The following is a 21798-nucleotide window of genomic DNA, read 5'->3' on the forward strand; positions in this document are numbered from 1 at the left end:
GGCTTTAAATCCTCCATGAGCCTATTTATGGCCAATTTTGTATAATAACAGAGGGGTTACATGACCATCTGTGTTTAGTGTAAAAGTATAAAATCAAGCTCCTTGTTTCAAAAAGAATCTGAAGTTATAAAATCTGTCTTAATCATAACAGTATTTAGACCAGTCAAGTTAATAAGTTACTAGTTTACTTATGCAGTAAATTGTCTCAAGATTTATGTTGCTGTCTTGATCCACTCAGGGAATTCCTCCAATTTAAGTCAAATGTCTGAGGGAAAATCTGTCTCTGTAATGACCAATTATTATTTCATGCAAAGGATAATATTGCACAACTTTCATAAACAGAGATGGGCAGCATCCTATTTAACTCCGCAATGGGCAGGGACTGGGGATAACTTTATTACTATGTTGTAGGCATCAAATAACATTAACTTTTTTCCGCTCCATGCTCTATCCATTGAATTCTACAATTCACAGATTAAAAGCATAAATATATTACTTTTTAAAATATTTAAATTTAATCATAGACCACGTAACTATGATATTTCTTTTCATTGCAAGTCCTACCAATTAAAAAAAAATTTTTTTGAGTAATTAAAATGAACGAGTGGTCCTATCCAGACTATGAGACATGGTACTATAATTGTCTTGCCAAAGCACACAATTTCTTGCCTCAATACCTATCTGGTAAACACCCCCTCATCCTCAATCACAAATTAGTTCTATTCTTTTTCTTGTCATTACTAATACCAATGTTGAAAAAAAAGGTTTGGAAATAAAATATTACACTGTTATGTATTTGTAGTGGAACTGATATACAACCTACTCCAATGAGCTCTGTGAGCTATTTATTTCCCTGCTCCAGATAAAATTGCAAGTAGACACATGATATTTCAGGTTACACCCAGATTAAAGAAAGAACTTTCTCCATTTTTTTAATCAATATTTTCAATTAATCAATTAATGTGTCTAGTCCTGTGTAGTCACTCACAAAAATTTTACTTCGTTTGGGTTAAGGTTCTTTGCTCCCCATAGCTTGGGCTTGTGACAGATGGGGCAGAGGTGAGGAAGAGAAATGGGCTCTTGCCCCCTGTTTTTCTTCCTAGTATTTCATCCACCCCTACTCTCTGTGATTCCTCCTGAGGTTGGAAATAATCAGGGAACATGAACACTTTCATTTGCCTGGTACTGATTTGGTACAGGTTTCCAAGAACTATGGCAGATGATTAAAAAATGATGGCTCCTTTGCCCATGAGCCTTTTCATGGTTACCCTCAAAGATGACCCAATCAGTTCCCTCATGGGTGAATGTGTTTCTCTGCCGGCTGCTTATATTACTCCTTCATTACATGGGTACAGGATCATGTATTTCCATCTTGTTTCTGACTGTTTCTTATCATCCCTGAGGTGAGCCTCTGGGGCGGAATATAAGACAATTCCAGGCCAGAAATCCCTAACAAAAGTCCTGTACTTGGTCAAATGAAAATATGCTCCATGTATTCATCCTCCGTGGAAATTTGCTTTATTCCCAAATGCAGCCCTATGGGTTTGCAATAGACATTTAAATATTTCAGCCATGGTTTTAAAAATAATACATTGTGTTCCCTGAGCTCCAGGGCATACAAATAACATTCTCTGTATGACACATGAAATGGAAAGTAACTCGTAAAATAGATCACTCCAGGTAAATTCTTATTTTACAGCAAAATAACTTCAACCCTAAAAATGGATTGCCTTCCACTTGAAAACAAGGATATGAATTCAGATCTTCTAGCATACAAACCTGTGCTCTTACCAGTTCTTGTATCAAGTTCTTTGCCCAGCACTGCTGTTTGATATCTTTATCACTACAGAAACTATCACTGAATCCTTTTATGACAAAATTGTGAAATAGATAAAGACTACTTTTAGTACACGTTAGATCTGCAATATTTTGTCTCGCTTGGCCCTACCAAAATGCTAGAACTTACGTATTGTGATTTGGCCTGAATTTAATTCAGTATTAATAAAAAACAATACTTTTTATGTAATCATAGATTCTTAGAACAAAATATTTATTTTAAGCAGAGGTAGAACATATGAAAGTCAGCACTGGAACAGACTGTGAACCCCTTCCACCTACGCCTGTGCCCTCTCTGCTCAGTAGCCTTACCCAATCTCTGGTTAAAGTGAGTTGGTACACATTCTGTCCATGACAGGACCTTTATTTTTTTTAAGTGAAGTATAATTGGCATACAATACTCTATTAACTAAAGGTGTACATCATAGTGATTCAATATTTATATACATTATAAAATGATCACAGTAAATTAACATCTGTCACCATAAAAAGTTATTACAATATTATTGACTATATTTCTGTGTTGTGTACCTCTTAATCAATTATTTCACCCATCCCCCAACCCTTCATCCCTATTGGGACCACTAGTTGTTTCCTGTCTTTTTCAGTATGTTTCTATTTTGTTTTGTTTCTTCGTTAGTCTTGCTTTTTAAATTTCACATACAAGTAACATCATATTCTATTTGTCTTTCTCTGTCTGACATATTGTACTCAGCATAATATCTTATATGTCTACTCATGGCACAAATGGCAAGGTTTATTTTATTTTTATGGCTGAGTAATAGCCCATTGTATATACAAAGCACAAATTCTTTATCCATTCATCTACTGATGGACACATAGGTTGCTTCCATTTCTTGGCTACTGTATATAGTGCTGCAGTGAACATAGGAACGCATCAGTCTCTTCAAATGCATGTTTTTATTTTCCGCAGATAAACACCCAGAGTGAAATTGCTAGATCGTATGAAAGTTCTATATTTAATTTTTTGAGGAACCTCCACATGCTTTTCCAGAGTGGGTGCCCTAAATAGCATTCCCACAATAAGCACTAAGGTTCCCTTTTTCTACATCCTCAGCAATACTTAAGTACTTTTTGTCTTTTGTTCATAGCCATTTTGATAGGTGTGAGGTGATAGCTCACTGCACTTTTGATTTGCATTAACCTGATGATTAGTGATGTTGAACCATTTTTTATATTGTTGTTGACCATTTGTATGTGTTCTTTAAAAAAATATTTTTTAAAGACCTCAGCCTATTGTTTTAATTGGGTTGTTTGTTTTTTGATATTAAGTTGTGTAAGTTCTTTATAAATTCTGAATATTAACCCCTTTATTAGATGTACCATTTGCCAATATCATTTTCCATTTAGTATGTTGCCTTTTTGTTTGTTGATGGTTTCCTTCGTTGTGCAAAAGCTCTTCAGTTTGATGGAATCCTATTTGTTTATTTTTCCTCTTGTTGTCCTCGCCCAAGAAGACTAGTCTAAGAGGATACCAACCCAGTGTCAAGGAGCTTACTACCTATGTTTTCTTCTAGACCTTTTATAGTTTCAGTTCTTACTTCACATCTAATCCATTGTGACTTTATTTTTGTATGTGGTGTAAGAGAGTAATTCAGTTTCATTTTTTTTGCATATGGTTGTCCAGTTTTCCCAGCACCATTTACTGAAGAGACTATCTTTTCCCCATTTTATGTTCTTGCTTCCTTTGTTGTAGATTAATTGACCATATGTGTGTGGATTTATTGTGAGCTTTCTGTTCTATTCCATTGAGATATAGATATATATAGATAGATAGATATAGATATATATATAGATATAGATATAGATATAGATATAGATATAGATAGATATATATATCTGTTTTCATGCTATTATCATACTATTTTTATTACCATAGATTTGTTGTGCAGTTTTAAATTAGGGAGATTGATACCTCCAATTTTTTCTTCTTTCTCATGGGTCTTCTGTGTTTCCATATAAATTTTAGAATTCTTTGATCTAATTCTTTGATACAACCTTCAAAGATTGAATCATAAAGAAATAAAAACTCTGAATAAGCAATTAAAAGTAATATAATTAAATCAATAATGTAAAAACTACCAAAAACAAAAATCGACAGCTTCACAGGTGGAATCAACCAATTGTTTAAAGAAGAGTTAAAAACCATCCTTCCCAAATTATTCCAAAAAATATTGAAAAGGAGTGAACACTTCCAAACTCATTTTATGGGGCCAGCATTACTCTGGTAGCAAAACCAGAAAAAGACAACAACAGCAACAACAAAATTACAGTCCTGTTTCTCTGATGAACATAGATTTCTTTGAATCCTCAACAAAATATCAGCAAACCAAATTCATTAAAAGGATCATATACCCCAATCAAGTGAAATTTATTCCAAGAATGCAAGGATGGTACAACATTTGTAAATCAGTTAGTATGATATACCATATTAAAAAAATAGATTAAAATCATATGATTATCTCAGTAGATGGAGAAAAGGCATTTAACAAAATCCAACATTTCTTTTTTATTAAAAACTTCCCCCAAAAAGTAGATATGGAAAAGAACATGCCTCAACATAATAAAGGCCATTTATGACAAACCCATAGCTAACATCATGTCCTCTAAAATAAGACCTTATTCTTATCCCTCAGGGTTAGTCAACACTAAATCTCAACATTCCAATAGCCCCATCATCACTCAAGTAAAGCTGGCATCTGTGAGGGGCTTTGTGTTCCTTCCCAAGATAGGCAACATTGTTGTCTAATTAATAATAATTAGACAGCCCTGGACATCTATGAGGGTAGTTAAATTGCACATTTTCTAGCCCAGCCAGTGGGCTCAGTGGATTGAACATCCCATGGACTGAGAGGTCCCAGTTGACTTCTGGTCAGGGCACACGCCCAGGTTGCAGGCTCAAGCCCCAGTAGGGGACAGGCAAGAGGCAGCCGACCAATGCTTCTCTCTCACATCAATATTTCCACCTCTCTCTAAAAAATGAATAAAAACGTGTGTGTGTGTGTGTATATATATATATATATACATATATATAAACGTGTGTGTGTATACACACACACACACACACACACACACATATATATGTATATTTTTTTAATCCTCACCCAAGGACATTCCTCCATTGATCTTCAGATAGAGTGAGAGGGAGGGAAGGAGGGAGGCAGCGAGAAGGAGAGAAACATCAAAGCAATATCCCCACACAACCCTGACCAGGGGTGGAGATCAAACTGTTACCGAGGTATGTGCCCTTGACTAGAATCAAACCTGTGACTCTATGATCTATAGCCTGACACTCCAACCACTGAGCCAAACTGGCCAGGGCTCAATAAAAACATATTTAAAAAATAAATGAATAAAATTAAAATAAAAATTTGCACATCTAGATTCTTAGTTTTATTTTATGTTTGTAGGACACAATAAATTATGCTGTTCCAACTTTTAAAGAAAAATGGATTTTTATTCATATGAAGAAAAATTAAAGAGTTTTAATCACCTTCCTTTCTCAGTCCAGCTCCTTTCATATTAAAACAGATTAAATTAAATTCATCTGAGAAACAGATTTATAACTCATAGAAAAACATTCATCATTCATTCAGATGAACACTTCATGGAAAAAAAATCTAGAAATAATGCCATCTCAGTATTAAAGGTTTATTCCTGAATACTCAAATATGCTTTTGAGCAACTATCCTATGTTAATTTATAATTATCTTCCTATGAAACATGTTGAGAAAATGAGAGGCAAGTTAGTGCACTGAGGCAAATAATAAATATGTGCATTATAGTTTGATTGTTTACTTTTACATTCAGCTTAAAATGCCTCTCGGAATCTACAAAAATCATACAGGCATTTATCCATGATAATTTAAATATTTGAAAAAATATCTTTATATCAAGAAGCCATGACAGAGCAACAGGGAGGACATTTATATTATTTTCTTCAAAAAAATTAAAAACTTAGCAAAATATAACTATTTTCAAATAATGGCCCAGAGCCATACAAAACTCTGATCCCCACAAAAGGCAGGAACAAAGTGGGGAAAGCCCTATAATTGCCTGGCTACTGTCTATAAACACATTCATGACCACAGACCAGGGAGGGTGATTATGAGTAGAACATGGTGTCCTCCCCGAGCTGAGTAGACAGTGATCAGGGGGCATGAGGTGCCTGTAAACTGTAAGACAGAATTCCAGAGGAAAGGAAACTCTTCAGAAAAAGATCTCACAAAATCTGCATTGTATCCCCATGAATATTAGTTAAATTCTAACAAATGTATGCCAAGGGTGAAACTGCATGAAGTCAGGCAAAGAGAGACCAGGGAGGGACCTGGCTGCTGAACGGTTCCAAGAGAGCACACAGGGCTAGGTATTTTTTAACATCTTCTAGCGAGGGTGGAGACTCTTCTTCAAATAATCAGAGTATTTCCCTGGCCGGTTTAGCTCAGTGGTAGAACATCAACCCGCAGACCAAAGAGTCACGGGTTTGATTAAGGTCAAGGGCATGTACCTTGGTTGTGGTTTGGGTCCCAGCTCTGGTCAGGGTCATGCAGGAGGCAACCAATTGATGTGTCTTTCTCATATCAATTTCTCTCTCTCTCTCTCTCTCTCTCTCTCTCTCTCACTCTCACTCTCACTCTCACTTTCACTCTCACTCTGACAATAAATGGAAAAAAGTATCCTTTGGTGAGGATTTAAAGTAATAACAATAATCATCAGAGTATTCATAGAAACTTCAAAAGGGATGCACTTAAGTAAAAGGGCTAAACTGTCCATAGTACAAAGGTTACTCTAGAACTGCCCAATAGAACTTAAAAATAAACCTCAAAAGACACAAACTGAATAAATACAACTTCACATAAACCAGAAGAAAGCCCACATCCTCTAAAGGAGGATAGCTAAATCCAGACTCAATAACTTAAAATTCACAATGATTTGATGAATCTTGGAGGGAAACAGAGGGGCAGGCAGTGCTTAACCAAAGAACTTATATACATGTACACATAATCCATGGACACAAACAATAGTGTGGTGAAGGCCTGGGGTGGGTTGGAAACTGGGTGGAGGGGGAGGATGGGGAGAAAATGAGAGACATCTATAATACTCTCAACAATAAAGAAAAATTAAAATAAATAAATAATATCCACAATGATCAACAACCAGTAAAAACAATTAGTCACATCAAGAAGCATAACAATGACCCATTTCCAAGAGAAAGATCAGTCGATAGAAACAGAACAAAAATAATTGAGATGATGGAATTAGCAGACAATGACTTTATAACAGATATTATAATTATGTCTAACTATTTAAAGCAAGGATTGACAAACTATAGCCAAGACCCTGTTTTATTTCCTGAGAGCTAAGAATTATTTTTATAATTTAAAAGAATTGTAAATACAAGTATAAAACAAACCAGAATTATAGATAAATACATAATAGAGAACATAGGTGCCATGCAAAGTCTAAAATACATATTATATAGCCCTTTAAAAAAAATAAGCACAGTCGACATGGGAAACAACAAAAAGATACAAGGCATAACCAAATGAAACATTAAGAGACAAAAAATACATTATTAGAAATAAAAAGAATTGCTCAGTGGGCTTTACAGCTGATCAGATACTATGAAGTAAATGATAGTGAAATTGAAGACAGAGCAATAGAAACTATTCAAAATGAAGCAAGGAGAAGAGAAAAACTTTAAAAAAAAGACTTTCCCTTGTAGAAAATATCAAGCAGTTTAACGTAGGTGACAATAAAGTTCCAAAATGTTGTGGGGCCTGGAAAGCATATAACATTATTTGAACATATAATAGTCAAAAGATTTCCAAGTAAGAAGCATAGCTTTTTTAGGCACCTTGCTGTGGTAGAGACAAATAGTTAAGCACCAAAATTCCTGTTCCACTCCCACATGTGCCGTAGTTGCTGAGCAGCGACTCCTCACCAGGGCACATTTTCTAGTGATCCTCACATCTAGGTAGGTCTTGTAACTGAATACAATTGTAGTGAATCAGTTATCAGTGAAATTATCTCCCATTGCTAGCTTTTCCCATAAACACCTACCACAAGATCATTCACATTCTTTTCTTTTCCCCTTTATGCTATCTGGATATTGTGGTCCAGGGTGACCACATGTTAGTGGAAGAGTTTCTCTCATTTGTGAGCTCTAAAAGGCAGAAATTATATCAATATTTGTTCCTATCATATTTGTATTATTTTTTAATTATCATATAGTAGGAATTTATATGAATTTATTTAATTAAATATGAAATAAATGAGTTAATATAATTTTTTGCTGACCATTAAATTAAATAGATTATGATCTCTGATACATCTATGGAGGAGGAGAATAAAAAGAGAATCACAAGGTATATATCACTATTAAAGAGCAGAGCAATAGTATGATAACGTGCAAAAAGTCAAAGCAAAGTAGAAGGATGACAGGAATTGCCAAATAAATTCTAAGAACAAAATGTATGTGGCAAGTCAAAAACTTTATTTTAAAAAAAGCAAGAGAAAGCAAAACTGGAAAATGTGTATAGCTATTCCAGAAGGTGGGAGTTAGTTAATTTTAAAACTTTTCTCCATATTTAACTTCAATAAAGTACAATTTCATTATTTGTAGATAAAATAATTATTTATATAGAAAATTAAATTGTAGAATAGAAGAAACTTACCAGATAAAAGATAACAACTTAATGTGTAAGCTGGCAAAACCACTGAATACATGAGCAACATGTAAAAATATATCAGCATTAAACAATTAGAAACTGAAACATTAAAAAAATTCCTAATAAGATAAAATTTTAAGTATATTTAAATAAAAACAGTGAAACATGAAAACCTTGAGTGAATATCTACTATTTTGAGAGAAAATACAGATATCTATAAATAAATAGATATTCCATGCTCTCAGATTACAAATCTAAAAATGTAAATTCTCCCCAAGATTACTCTATGGTTTTATTGTAATCCCAATAAAAATTGGGTGTCTTTGTGTGTGTGTGTGTGTGTGTGTGTGTGTGTATGTATGTATATAAATTGACAGGCTGACTTTTTAATGTATCCAGAAGTGAAAAGAAGTTAACATAACTATGATGATCTTGAAGAGCAAAATAAAGCTAAAGAACCTATATTAAGACTTATTATAAAGCCGCAGCGGCCAAGCCCTGACCAGCATTGCTCAATGATCAGAAGGTGGCACCAGCACTGGAGGAGGGTGGGTTTGATGCCAGCCAAAGGAAGTACCTGGTTGCAGACTCGATCCCCGTTTGGGGAGTGTGAGGGAGGCAACAAATCAATATGTTTCTCTCATATCAAGTTTCTCTCTCTCTTTCCTCCTGCCCACTCCCTTCCATTCTCTAAAAATCAATGAAAAAATGTCCTTTGGTGAGAGTTAACAACAAGGACAAGAAAACTTACACTGGTTAAAATAATAAGAAATTAAAAGTAAATATAGACCAAACAACTGAATAATATAAAGAATTCAGAATCACACACACAGTGACACACTTGATTTTTTACAAAAACAGCACTGCTGCCCAGCTGGTGTGGCTCAATAGTTGAGCATTGATCTGTGCACCAAGAGGTCGCCAGTTCGATTCTCAGTGACGGCACATGCCCAGGTTATGGGCCCAATAACCTGTGCGGGGCATGCAGGAGGCAGCCAATTGATGTTCTCTCTCATCAATGTTGCCATCTCTCTCTCCCTCTCCCTTCTTCTCTCTCTAAAATCAATTTAAAAAAATTAAAAAAAAAAAAAACATTACTGCAAAGCAGTGGGAATAGTATAATTTTTCTAAATTTTTAGAAACATCTTTTTTGTATGTTTATGATTTTTATTTTAGTGATTTGGTTTTATCTAGTCTTTCTATATCATTCAACATAGTTTTCAGTACAGAAACAGCTCCTCTTTCACACCCATATTTTCATTGGTTCTACACAATAATGAAATAAAATAATTATAATACAAATATCTGCATAAATAGGTTGTAGAATGAGATCATTGACTTGGGAAGCAAATAACTCTATTAGTGGCATATATCAATATATATATATGTGTGTGTAGATTAGAAAGATCTTTATTGAGACATAATTCATATACCTTAAAATTCACCCATTTTGCTCAGTAGTTAGAGTGTCGGCCTGTGGACCAGAAAGTCCCAAGTTTGCTTCCCACTAAGGGCATGTACCCCAGTTGCAGTTTGTCCCCTGCCCCGGTTGGGGTCATGAGGGTGGCAACCAGTCAATGTGTCTCTCTCACATCGATGTTTCTCTCTCTCTCTCTTCCTTCCTCTTTCCCTCCTGCTCTATCTGAAGATAATACAAAAATGTCCTTGGGTGAGGATTAAAAAAAAAATTCACCCATTTAAAATTTACAATAAAATGATTTTCAAGATTCGCTCTGTTGTAGAATGTATCAGAAATTTATTTTATTTTTAATAATACTCCATTATACGGATATACCATATTTTTAAAACATCCTTTTTTTATTAAATGGTACTGAGTTAATTGGATACCCATTCATACACAGTCAATTTCAGGTGAACTATGGATATAAACATAAAAGGTGACACAGTACAGCTTCTGAAACATAAAACAACACCTCATGTCCTTAGAATTGACAAAGGTTTCTTAAATAGGAACATTATACTACATTAAAATTAGGAATTCTATTCCTTAATTGATTGCACTAAGGGAGTCCAGACACACAGTAGAAGAGATTTTCAATACACGTAACTGATAAGGGCTCATTCAAAATCTATAAAGAACACCTATAAATCATCAAAAAAAAGGCAAACAGCTTAATAGAAGAATGGACAAGATACTAGAATAGGCATCTTACAATAGAAGTCAACCAACTGTTGATGGACATATAAGAAAGGCACTTAACTCATTAGTCATCCCAAAGTCAAATGAAAACCACAATGATTCTCAACTAGACACACACCAGGATGTCTAAAATGACAAAGATCGATACCATAAATGCTTAGCAAGAATATGAATCAACTAGAATTCCAATATACCCCTGTTCATTCTGTAAATCAGTGCAGACACTTTGGAAAGCTCATTAGCAGCTGTCTAATAAAGCTATCCATATCCTAGGACTTAATGTTTCTACTACTAGGCATTTTCTCCAATGTGCATCAAGCACATCTTATCTATTTATAAGAACGTTCATAGACACATCATTTATAGAAACCAAACCTAGAGAGAATTCAAGTATTCATCAAAGATATCACATAAATGGTGATTTAGTCCTTTAATGTACCACCATCAATCAATGCAAAATGAGTAAACTATGACTACATGCAACAACCTGAATTACCTCACAAAGAATGTTACTAGTTGAAGAGTAAATTATACAAGATTTCATTTTATAAAAGTGAAAATAGACATAAAATAAAATAAAAAAGAAGTCAGAGGGGTGTTTACATTCAGGGAAGGGCAGGATTGTGACTGGAAGGAAGAATGTGAGAGATTTCTGACTTGCTGGTACTGTATTGTTCTTGTTCTGGGTGCTAGGAACAAGGCTGTGTTCATTCTGTGGTAATTCATCAAGCTTTAGACTTATAACTTGTGCCTTTTCTGTACATCTGTTATATTTTAAATAAAAACATTGTTAAATAAGAAAGAGAAATCTTCAAAAGCACACAATTGCCTTCCAAGATCTCTACTGTTCTTTTCATAAATACCACCTTTCTACACTGTTTCAGCTACCCTCCAGGTCTACTGACGGTTCCACAATCTATGCCACTGAGCTCCATCCTTTTCACCATCCATCCAACTGCCTAAAGGGAATCTTTAATATTAAGAAAACACATTAACTAAGTTGGGTAGCAATGATCCTTTCCAAAAATCTTTGTTCATTTCACAGTGATTGATTGTATAAAATTTCAGTAGGAGGAGTTATTAATTCTCATCTGGAGAATGAGCTCTCAGAAACTGTAGGAGTTTGAAAAGGTGGCTGAGGATAACTAACATGGTAGAAATCATTATCATTTAGACATGGGGAATATTTGCTTCCAAATTTTGATTGCAAATATTATGAGGCAGAAAAATTATTATGTGTTTACTGATCTATTTCCTCAGAAAACCTGCATATACCATCACCCAGGAAGTTTGGATGGTGCCTTGAAGCTAATGGCTGTGAAATGGGAATCGAGCAAAAGTAACTTAAGATTCTTTTCTGCCTCAGAATGACATAGACCATGACTTTAATCCCATCTGTTCCTGTCCCTTCATAAGTTATTTTCTAGAGTATTTTTTAAAAGTGGAAATCAGATCATGTCACATATACTCTCCTGTAAGATTTTAAAGGCTTTCCTTGAATTTAGAATAAGACCAATGTATTTACCATGGCCTTAAATGATCTTAATTCATAGACTTTTCAAGATAACATTACACAGAAGATAACTACAAGATCAAGATTGGTCATCAAACCTACAATGGATATTCCATAGGTGAGAAATAAATATTTACTGAATTAGATAATTGTGATGGTAAGCTTTGTTTGTTATTGCAACATAAACTATCAGTTATAGAGACAATGGAAATCCATCCTACTGAAAATAATTTTGTCAGGGGCATTTTTTTAAATTTCCAAAAATAAGGAATTCCCAATTTCAGATTTAAATGTGATGTATTTTTGAGAGGCATCATGTCTTGTGTTTATTTTTATAAATCTCACGCAATGTTTTATCATATTCAAAGTTACAGAACTTGAGCCCAGCTTACTTGAAAATTGAAACTTTTAAATTTGCATGCATCTGTTAACTTATTTTATGGCAGATAAGGTTGATTTCAGAAGCAAGAATTTAACTCTGTATGTAAGAAACAATGTCTATTTTTTTTCTCATCATTGCATTTTCAGTGCTTAGAAATATGCTTGGCACTTAATGGGTAGCCAAACATCTACCTGAAATTATTCTGAATAAAATGGCTTTGGAGGATATCACTGACTTTCATGTGGATGTTGAATGATTTCTTAAACAATTAGAGGATTTCCCTCCTCGGTTCCATCTTACTGACTCCTTTATTATATCATTCCAGTGATACTTGTAAATCTTTTATTAAGAAAGAGACAAGTTTAACCTTGTCTAACACTGTTCTAAGAATTATAACAGTCATTAAACTTAGAGTATGTGTATTTCTCAAATCTTTCCAGATAGACACTGAGTTCACTGAAGACAGATGTTTAATACAACTAGTAATAGTCATGTATCTGAGTATTCATTTGTGCTCGTCACTAAGCTATCAATTACAAACATAAATAAATACTTGTCTATTTCTCACTATATTTCTGGTTGATTTACTTATCTACATTCCATCATTTCTCAATGGGACCAAATTAATATCCTAGCAATTTTTTATCCCTCCTTCTTCACTTTAAATATATTCTCTCTATGGAAGTCAAAAGTATTTTTTAATGGAAATGAGATGATGTCACTCCGAATTTCCTGTTTGTGACATTCTAATGGACTCTGTTGAATTTGGAATAAATCCAGTGTTCTTACCATGACCTTAAATTATCTCAATCCAGAGAGCTCTTCGTACAGTCAAGTCACAGCACTCACTTTTCATTTTCTTAAATGTAACAAAGTTCCTTCCACCTTGAGAACCTTAGTTGTAACCATGCCCTAGGTTGGTGTCCTCCTTCTCCAGGTCTTCCTGAGGCTGGCCCTGTGGTTCCATTCAATCCCGTGAGGCCTTCCTTGACTAACACTATAGCAGCTAAACCAGTCCCCATCAGTCTCCGTCATATCACCTTGTTCTATTTTTTTTTTTCATTCAACTTATCACTATTCAGTAATTTTTGTTGTTGTTTCCTCATTGACCTGAGAATGTAACTGTCAGGCCATATCTTGACCACATTACTACTACAGTCATAGCATTATCCCAAGTACCCAGAACAGAGGACTAGTTTATGATAGGTCCCAAAATAATATATTATCTGATTAAATATGCATATATTTTATTCCCCAGTATGTTCATGAAATTTCTTGAACAACTACACGAGAGGCAGTTTTAGGTTGAACTTAAAGCGGGTGCTCTAGAATCAGAGACCTGGGGATAAATCTGACACTAACAGATTGTGTAACCTAAATCGATGTACTTAAACTTCTAAGCTGGTTTCTTATTTGTAAAATTATCATTATTTTGATAGTGCATGTCTATTGACTTAAATGTTGCTATCAGCCTCTCACTGATGTAGTTCCTGTTTTCTTTATCGGCATCCTACAGTTTTATTTCCATTGGTGAGGAGAGGTTTCCGGAGAGGTGATGGCACAATTAACATGTTACTACCTCTGGCAAAACTGTCACAGCAGGGGGAGAGAGAGACACTCTTGGTCCCGTGCTTTCCCTTCACTCTTGCCATCTTTACTAAATGAGTGACAGGGCCACTGATGCTGCTGGCTTCTCATTTTCTGCTACAAGGCAGAGTAGTAAGAAGAGAATAGAAAGTGGAAAAAAAAAAGTAGCCAATCCTTGTCCATGAAAAGGCCCTATGAAAAGGCAAATTATGAGAATATTTTTAGTATAATTTGAAGTTTTTACAGTGCTTGATCGCTTAAAAAAATAGGCTCTCAATCTGCTCCTGAATTTACTTAAATATCCGTTTGCTTTGCAGCCCATTTCTAACCAATGAAATTCAGAAGAAAGTGACCTGGGCCCCGAGGCTAAGGGAACTAGATTCCATTCTTAGGTAGGCCTCTTGGCTAAGGCGACTAAATAACTCCATTTTTTATCATCAATGGGCCTTCCTCAAAATTTTTCCAATAATAGGTTAATTACCCCTAGAAGTAAAGGGATTTTGCCTAAGAGTATAGTTGTTCCACGTGTTGGGAGGCATTTGCAATTTCCAAGTACCGGTAATTGCAGGCATTTGCTGGTACTCCTGAGCCTGGTGAATAGTGCTAATTCTGACTTCTGTAATCTTTGTCACGCCCACTATTGTACCACTCCTTGGAAGGAGGATGGGGCTTCTGTCTTTAAAATGCCAAGGGGCAAGAAGAATCGTGGCTGCTGATCTGAGGGGAGACTGTGCCCTCCGCAGCCCGCTGGTGAGAATAAAGCGCTCCTTTACAGTTTGGCTGTGCATCTCTGGTTATCTCGCTGACACATTATAACAAAAGTACATATGTAATGAATCATAATGAGATAATTTTGGTTAATAATTGCTAATATTTATCGTGTGCATAAAGGTACTGTTCTAACCTTTAAAATAGATCATCACATTTAATATTAATACTTCTAATAAGGAAAACAGAACAATATAAAATACTAATTATTTGTGTTTTACAGGAGAGGAAACTAAAGCAGAGAGAAGTCACTAACTTGCCCAAGATCACACAGTAAAGAGTGGTAGAGCTAAGCTTTAATGAAGCCATCTAGGTGAATAGTTTAAATCATTGTACACTCTGTAGAGTGATATAAAATACAAGTGATAAAGACTCAAGAATGCATGGTACCATCACACAGTAATGGAGACAACGTGGGAAAATGGAAGCTATCTAAAGAAGGAGATAGAAAAACAAATCCAGTCAAAGACGTAGGATCCTCCTTTTTACTTTTTCTACAAAGTCCCTCCTGACGAAGTCTCAACACACATAATGAAATAAAACATTTATTGCAAATTTCTATCTCAATTTGCATCCCTTATATATGAATTAGAATCGATAGAAAAGAATAGTTCAATAAACAATACAAAATTTCATATTGGGTAAACAAGTGAAATATAGAATGCACATATTTAGATTTGTTTCATTAGTAAATTGTAATCACAAGATTACAGTGTTCTTTGAAAATAAAACTATCATTATAATATTTCTATTGTTTTTATGTTACTACTCGATTATTCTCCAAAATATGGATTTAAATGGGATATTTAAATAACTTAAATAATTGAGATGCAATATTTGTACGATAGAAATGTTGTTTTTTTTCTTAAGCCTCACCTGAGGATATTTTTCCATTTATCTTCAGATAGAGTGTGAGGGAGGGCGAGAGAGAGAGAGACAGAGACAGAGACAGAGAGAGAGAAACACTAATGAGAGAGAAACACCAATGAGAGAGAAACACATCGACTGGCTGCCTCCCGCACAACCCCGACAAGGGCCGAGGAGGATCCACAACTGAGGTACATGTCCTTGACCAGAACTGAACCTACAACACTTTGGTCTGTGGACTGATGCTCTAACCGCTAAGCCAAACCAGCCAGGGCAATAGAAAGGTTTTTTAAGTGGTTTCTAAATTCACAATTGAGTTGTTAGACTAAAAACTCAGTGTAAATTATGTGCATGTATACACACACGTGCACACACACACACACACATCCCTTAAATGTCTTAAAAAATGAGGATTTAATAAATCCATCTACAACCAACTTCAAGTAGAATAATTTTTTAAAGTTTTAAATGTGATTATGCAATATGACACAACGTTCTTGTGCAAATCCATGATTTTATTGTAGCAATGTTGAAAAAACTAATAATATCTTGAAATATTTCTACTTAATTAAGAATTGCAGAGGACTTCCGGTCAAGATGGAAGGTAGGTAAACGCGGTATCACGTCCTCCCACAACCACATCAAAGTTACAACTAAACTACAGAACAACCATCATTCAAAACTGCCTGAAATCCAGCCGAATGGAAGTCCTACAGCTACGGAATAACAGCAGCAGCCACACCGAGACTGTAGGAGGGCGGAGGGGACGGGCTGGGCCCACACCCACGTGTGGGGATAAAAATCAGGAGGACACCTCGGCTGGGAAGGTCCTCCCTGAGGACTGAGGGGTCCCCGTCCCACACCAGGTGCCCCGCTCAGGGTTCCAGTGCCAGGAAGAGAATCCCCATCACTTCTGGCTGGAAAACCAGCGGGAACTGAGGCTCAGGGAGGCTGAGGCGGCTGGAGCCCCAGGCAGCTCCTTAAAGGGCCCGCGCACAGACTTATCGGACTCTCTCCGTCTAAGCTTGGAGGGGAGGCAGCTCGAGGGGCGCCAGAGACACACAGGGAAGAACTGAGCTGTTTGGCATTGGAGCGAGGGCTTGAGAGGGGGCTTTCTCGGGGACAAACGTGCTGTCAGAGGCCTTTGTTCCTTTGGTGAGCCCTTCCCGGGGGCGGCAGATCTGGGACTCCAGCAACCTGGCTCACACTGGTAGCCCCGCCCTGCTGACTCCCTGAGGCCCCGCCCCACCCAACTTTCAGGTCCACCCAAGCTGTTGCCACTTGCTTAACCATAGGATTGGCCTGTCTTGGATCCTGTTTCAGGTTTTTCCTAAATTCTTTCAAACAAGAAGCATCTGGTCTCAGTGAGCCCCATACCTCTCGTTAAGTAATACACAGAAACAAACACAGGGAGGCAGCCAAAATGAGGAGACAAAGAAACAGGTCCCAAATGAAAGAACAGAACAAAACCCCAATAAAAGAACTAAGCGAAATGGAGACAAGCAACCTAACAGATGCTGAGTTCAAAATACTGCTTATAAGGATGCTCAATGAACTTAGTGAGGGACTCAGAGAACTTAGTGAGGGCCTCAAGAGCATAAAAAAGGACCAGTCAGAAATGAAGGAGGCATTAGCTGAAATAAAGAATAATTTACACAGATTCAATAGTAGAGAACGTAAATCCAAGAAGCAAACCACGCCCAATCAGAACAGCAAAAAGAAAAAAGAATCCAAAAAAATGAGGATAGTGTAAGGAGCCTCTGGGACAACTTCCAGCGTGCCAACATTTGCATCTTGGGGGTGCCCGAAGGAGAAGAGCGAGAGAACAAGAAATCGAAAACCTGTTTGAAACAATAATGGCAGAAAACTTTCCTAACTTGGTGAAGGAAACAGACATACAAGTTCAGGAAGCACAGAGAGTCCCAAACAAGATGAACCCCAAGAGGCCCACACCAAGACACATCATCATCAAAATGCAAACGGTTCAAGACAAAGAGAGAATCTTAAAAGCAGCAAGACAAAGGCAGCTAGTTTCCTACAAGGGAGTTCCCATAAGGCTGTCAGCTGATTTCTCAAAAAAAAAACTTTGCAGGCCAGAAGGGAGTGGCGAGAATTATTCAGAGTGATGAAAAGCAAGAACCTACAACCAAGATTATTCTATCCTGCAAAGCTGTCATTTAGAATTGATGGCCATATAAAGACTTTCCCAGACAAGAAAAAGTTAAAGGAGTTCATCACCACCAAACCGTTATTATATGAAATGACGAAGGGTCTTTTTGAAGAAAAAGATAAAATATATGAACAAACAAAGTGGCAATGAATACATATCTATCGACAATGGAATCTACAAACAAAATGAACAGGAGAAACAGAAACATTCTCATAGATACAGAGAACATTTTGTTGGTTGCCAGATGGGAGGGGGTTGGGGGAATGGGTGAAAAAGGTGAAGGGATTAAAAAGTACAAATTCATTGCTAGGCTGACAAACCTCAAAGGGAAAGGGGTTGGGGGCTGGGAGGAAATAAACCAAAGAACTTATATGCATAACCAATGGACACAGACAATAGTGTGGGAAAAGGCGGGAGGGGGGCGGGAGGGGGGCGGGAGTGGGGAGGAGGGGGTCAATGGGGGAAAAATGAGGAACATCTGTAATACATTCTGCATTCAACAATAAAAATTTAAAAAAAAAAGAATTGCTGGCTTTTTATGTACATAAAGAAATTAATTCTTAAATTAAACGAACACACTAAATCTGGTCTCTTAATGACTTTTTCTTTGTTTTATTATTTTTTGTAAAGTAAATTGGTATTTGAATTTTTTGTATCACAAATGTACATAATGAGGGGCAATGGTAAAAATGTATTTTTTATGTTGGGTTAATGATTCTTCTTTCTCTTTTAATTAATTAATTAATTAATTTATTTATTTATTTAACGGTAATGGTATAATCCACAAGTATCTGTTAAAACAAGATGAAATCAAATGTAATATGTAAATTATACATATTATTGTTTTATTATTTTTATTGATTTTCCTTTAGCTGTAGTACAACTTCCTATTTCAAAACAAAATGTTTGTATATGCTTTTGAATATGTTGATCAAAATTATATTTTTATCTGATCAATTTAAAAAATTCAAAGAGACAAAATGAAAACATGAATACTTCTAATCAATGCCTTTTGCTACATGTAAAAATAATCTTTTTATTTATTCAGTAGATAATATGAACACAAATCTTATATAACGTACTTCTATAAGAATTGTGTATCTGACTCTAATACAATAAAAGTTGCTCTAGCAAAAATGCCTTTATCAAAAATTATATCCAGTCCATAGCTCACCTATAAATTTTTAGCTGTGTATTTTTCATCCAAAACCTTACCACCTACTACTTTTCTGGGTCACTTTTTCATGATGTCAGTTACCATGTGCTAGAGAATGCAATCTAATTTTTAAGGAGTCCAAACCCATTATAACTGGGAAGGTGAGCTCAGAGCCAAATGTAAATGAGTTTTGGACACTCTGCTCTTTTGGAGAATTTCTCTATTGGCATGAAAAATTAAAACATGGCTGCATAGTCACAAAGGGGTGAACAGAGAAACAGAACACCCCCATTTACTTTCAGGGCCCCAGGACAAGCTTCCTTCCAAACGTCAGTGAGCCAGTTAGTGAGGTAAAGCTGCACTTTAAATGATGTCCAAGGGCTTTTTTATACAGTGTTAACATTTGCATAAAACCAGCTTTTTGTGTGTGTGTGCCTTATGTTTCCAAATCAATTTAGTTTTGTCTGCTAATATTTTACTAGAGCCCCGAAGATAAAGAAGCATGCAGGTCAGCCATGTGTGCTGCTAAATCCCCAAGGGAAACCTCCACTAAAAACCAAAAGATTGACACCAGACAAGATTAGCAAAAGAATTAGTCATGCACAATCAACTGTGTTAAATACTGGGGAAAAAACCATCTGCTTCTCTTGTCCTCAGGAAAAGGCTATCAGGATGTAATGTTAATGCTTCCAGCGTATATTATTCTGTGCTTCTGAGTGTACCACTGTTTTCTATGAAGATGGATTTATTAGAACCAACTACCATGGCTACTTTAAATGCCACTAATGAGATACACAAGTAAAAGCTTCATGACCTGTGCTGTTTAATTCCCAGAACTAGCTGGACCCAGAGACTTATTCCCCAAGGAATACAATCGTTCAGTCTCTTTCTCAATCTAGAGCTGAAAATACAACCTCAAAAATGCTATACAATGGCTGAAAATTCCCAAACCATCCAACACACAAAAATATTCAACATGTAAATCCTTTCCCATAAGGGCTTACTATCTAAAATTTTTGTTTAAAACATAGGAAGAAAATCCTACCAAATATCTCAAGATCATTAAAATTCAACTTCTATAAAAATGAGATTTTTTCAAAGTTCTTTACATTTTTTAATACGTTAAACTTTAACATCTCAAACAAAACTTATAATTAAAATAGACACATTTTTAAATAAACATTTATTCAAATACATCTCATACCATTCAATGATATTTCAAATATAGATTATTTGGGGGTATTACTAGGTATTACTATTAAGAAATAAAGAAATCTGGAAAGCAAAATGATGTATAAAAAGAAATATATATGATTTTGTATTTTTATGTTCATTCAGTTCAACTCATTTTCTTCTTAGTTCTACATTAAGAAAATAAATCATTTTTGCTGAAGGGCTTTAGACACTATGTGGTTTCTTCTTGAGACATCATTTCTTTCTGCCTGAAATTATAAGGACAAGCTAATTGTTAGGGACACTGGATTTAGTAGCTTCATTGATTAAATATATATTCCATGCAAATCATTTGCTAGACATTTTACTTGTATTTTTTAATTAAACCACAGTCACAGACCCATTTTATTTTTTTTAATATATACTAACTGTTGAAAATATTACAGATGCCGCCCCTTTGTCTCCATTGACCCTCTCCACCCTGCTCCCCCTCCCACCATGTCCAGGCCTTCACTGCACCATCGTCCATGTTTATGGGTTATGCATACTTGCATATAAATTCTTTAGTAGCCCTGGCCGGTTTGGCTCAGTAGTTGGAGCATCGGCCGTGGACTAGAGTCCCGGGGTCAGTTACTGCTAAGGGCACATACCTTGGTTGCAGTTTGTTCCTGGCCTTGGTTGGGATTGTGTGAGTGGCAACCACTTAATGTGTCTCTTTCACATCAATGTTTCTCTCTCTTTCTTCCTCCCTCTCTCTCGCCTGCTCTATCTGAAGATAAGTGCAAAAATGTCCTTGGGTGAGGATAAAAATAAATAAATAAATAAATAAATAAATAAATAAATAAATAAATAAATAAATAAATTCTTTGGTTAATCTCTCCCCACCCCACAATAAAATTAGCTCAGAGAGGTTAATAAATGCATTCACCATTATACAGCTAACAAGTGGAAACATCTGGATTAAAAAAAAAATAGTGTTAACAATGGGTGGTAGCCCTGGCTGGTTGCTCAGGGGTTAGAGCATGTGGGAGGAAACCGATCAAGGTGTCTCTCACATTGATGTTTCTCTCTCTCTCTCTCTTCCTCCTTCCTTTCCAATCTAAAAATTAAAAAAATCAGTGGAAAAATATCCTCAGGTGAGGATTAAAACAAAAACAATAACAATGTATGGTAGGCAAAATAATACCTTCCCCAAAAGACATTAACCCTGGTAACCTATGATTGTTATTTTACATGAAAAAAAATATGTTGCAGATTAAGGTTGCTAATCAGCTGATGTTGAAATCATGATATCTCTCTGAATTATCCCAGTGGGAGACAAATTGGAAGAATGATTGAATTCACACACACACACAGATCAATATAAGGCGAGGCTAAAGTGGGTTTGCAGATGTGAGAATGTGAAACAAAGAGTTTATTCTGCATTATTATTTATTATTACATTATTTTCCACATGAACAACTGTAAACCTACTTTTGCCCCACCCTGTATAT

General features: G+C 35.7%; 1 protein-coding gene across 3 annotated transcripts in view; it reads right to left on the minus strand.

Moving 5' to 3' along the window:
* CSMD3 (CUB and Sushi multiple domains 3) overlaps positions 1-21798 on the minus strand; it is a 1073312-nt gene that overhangs the window by 777255 nt on the left and 274259 nt on the right. The window lies entirely within an intron of this gene.

The sequence above is a fragment of the Molossus molossus genome, unplaced genomic scaffold, assembly GCF_014108415.1.
Source record: "Molossus molossus isolate mMolMol1 unplaced genomic scaffold, mMolMol1.p scaffold_m16_p_16, whole genome shotgun sequence".
NCBI classification, from domain to species: domain Eukaryota; kingdom Metazoa; phylum Chordata; class Mammalia; order Chiroptera; family Molossidae; genus Molossus; species Molossus molossus.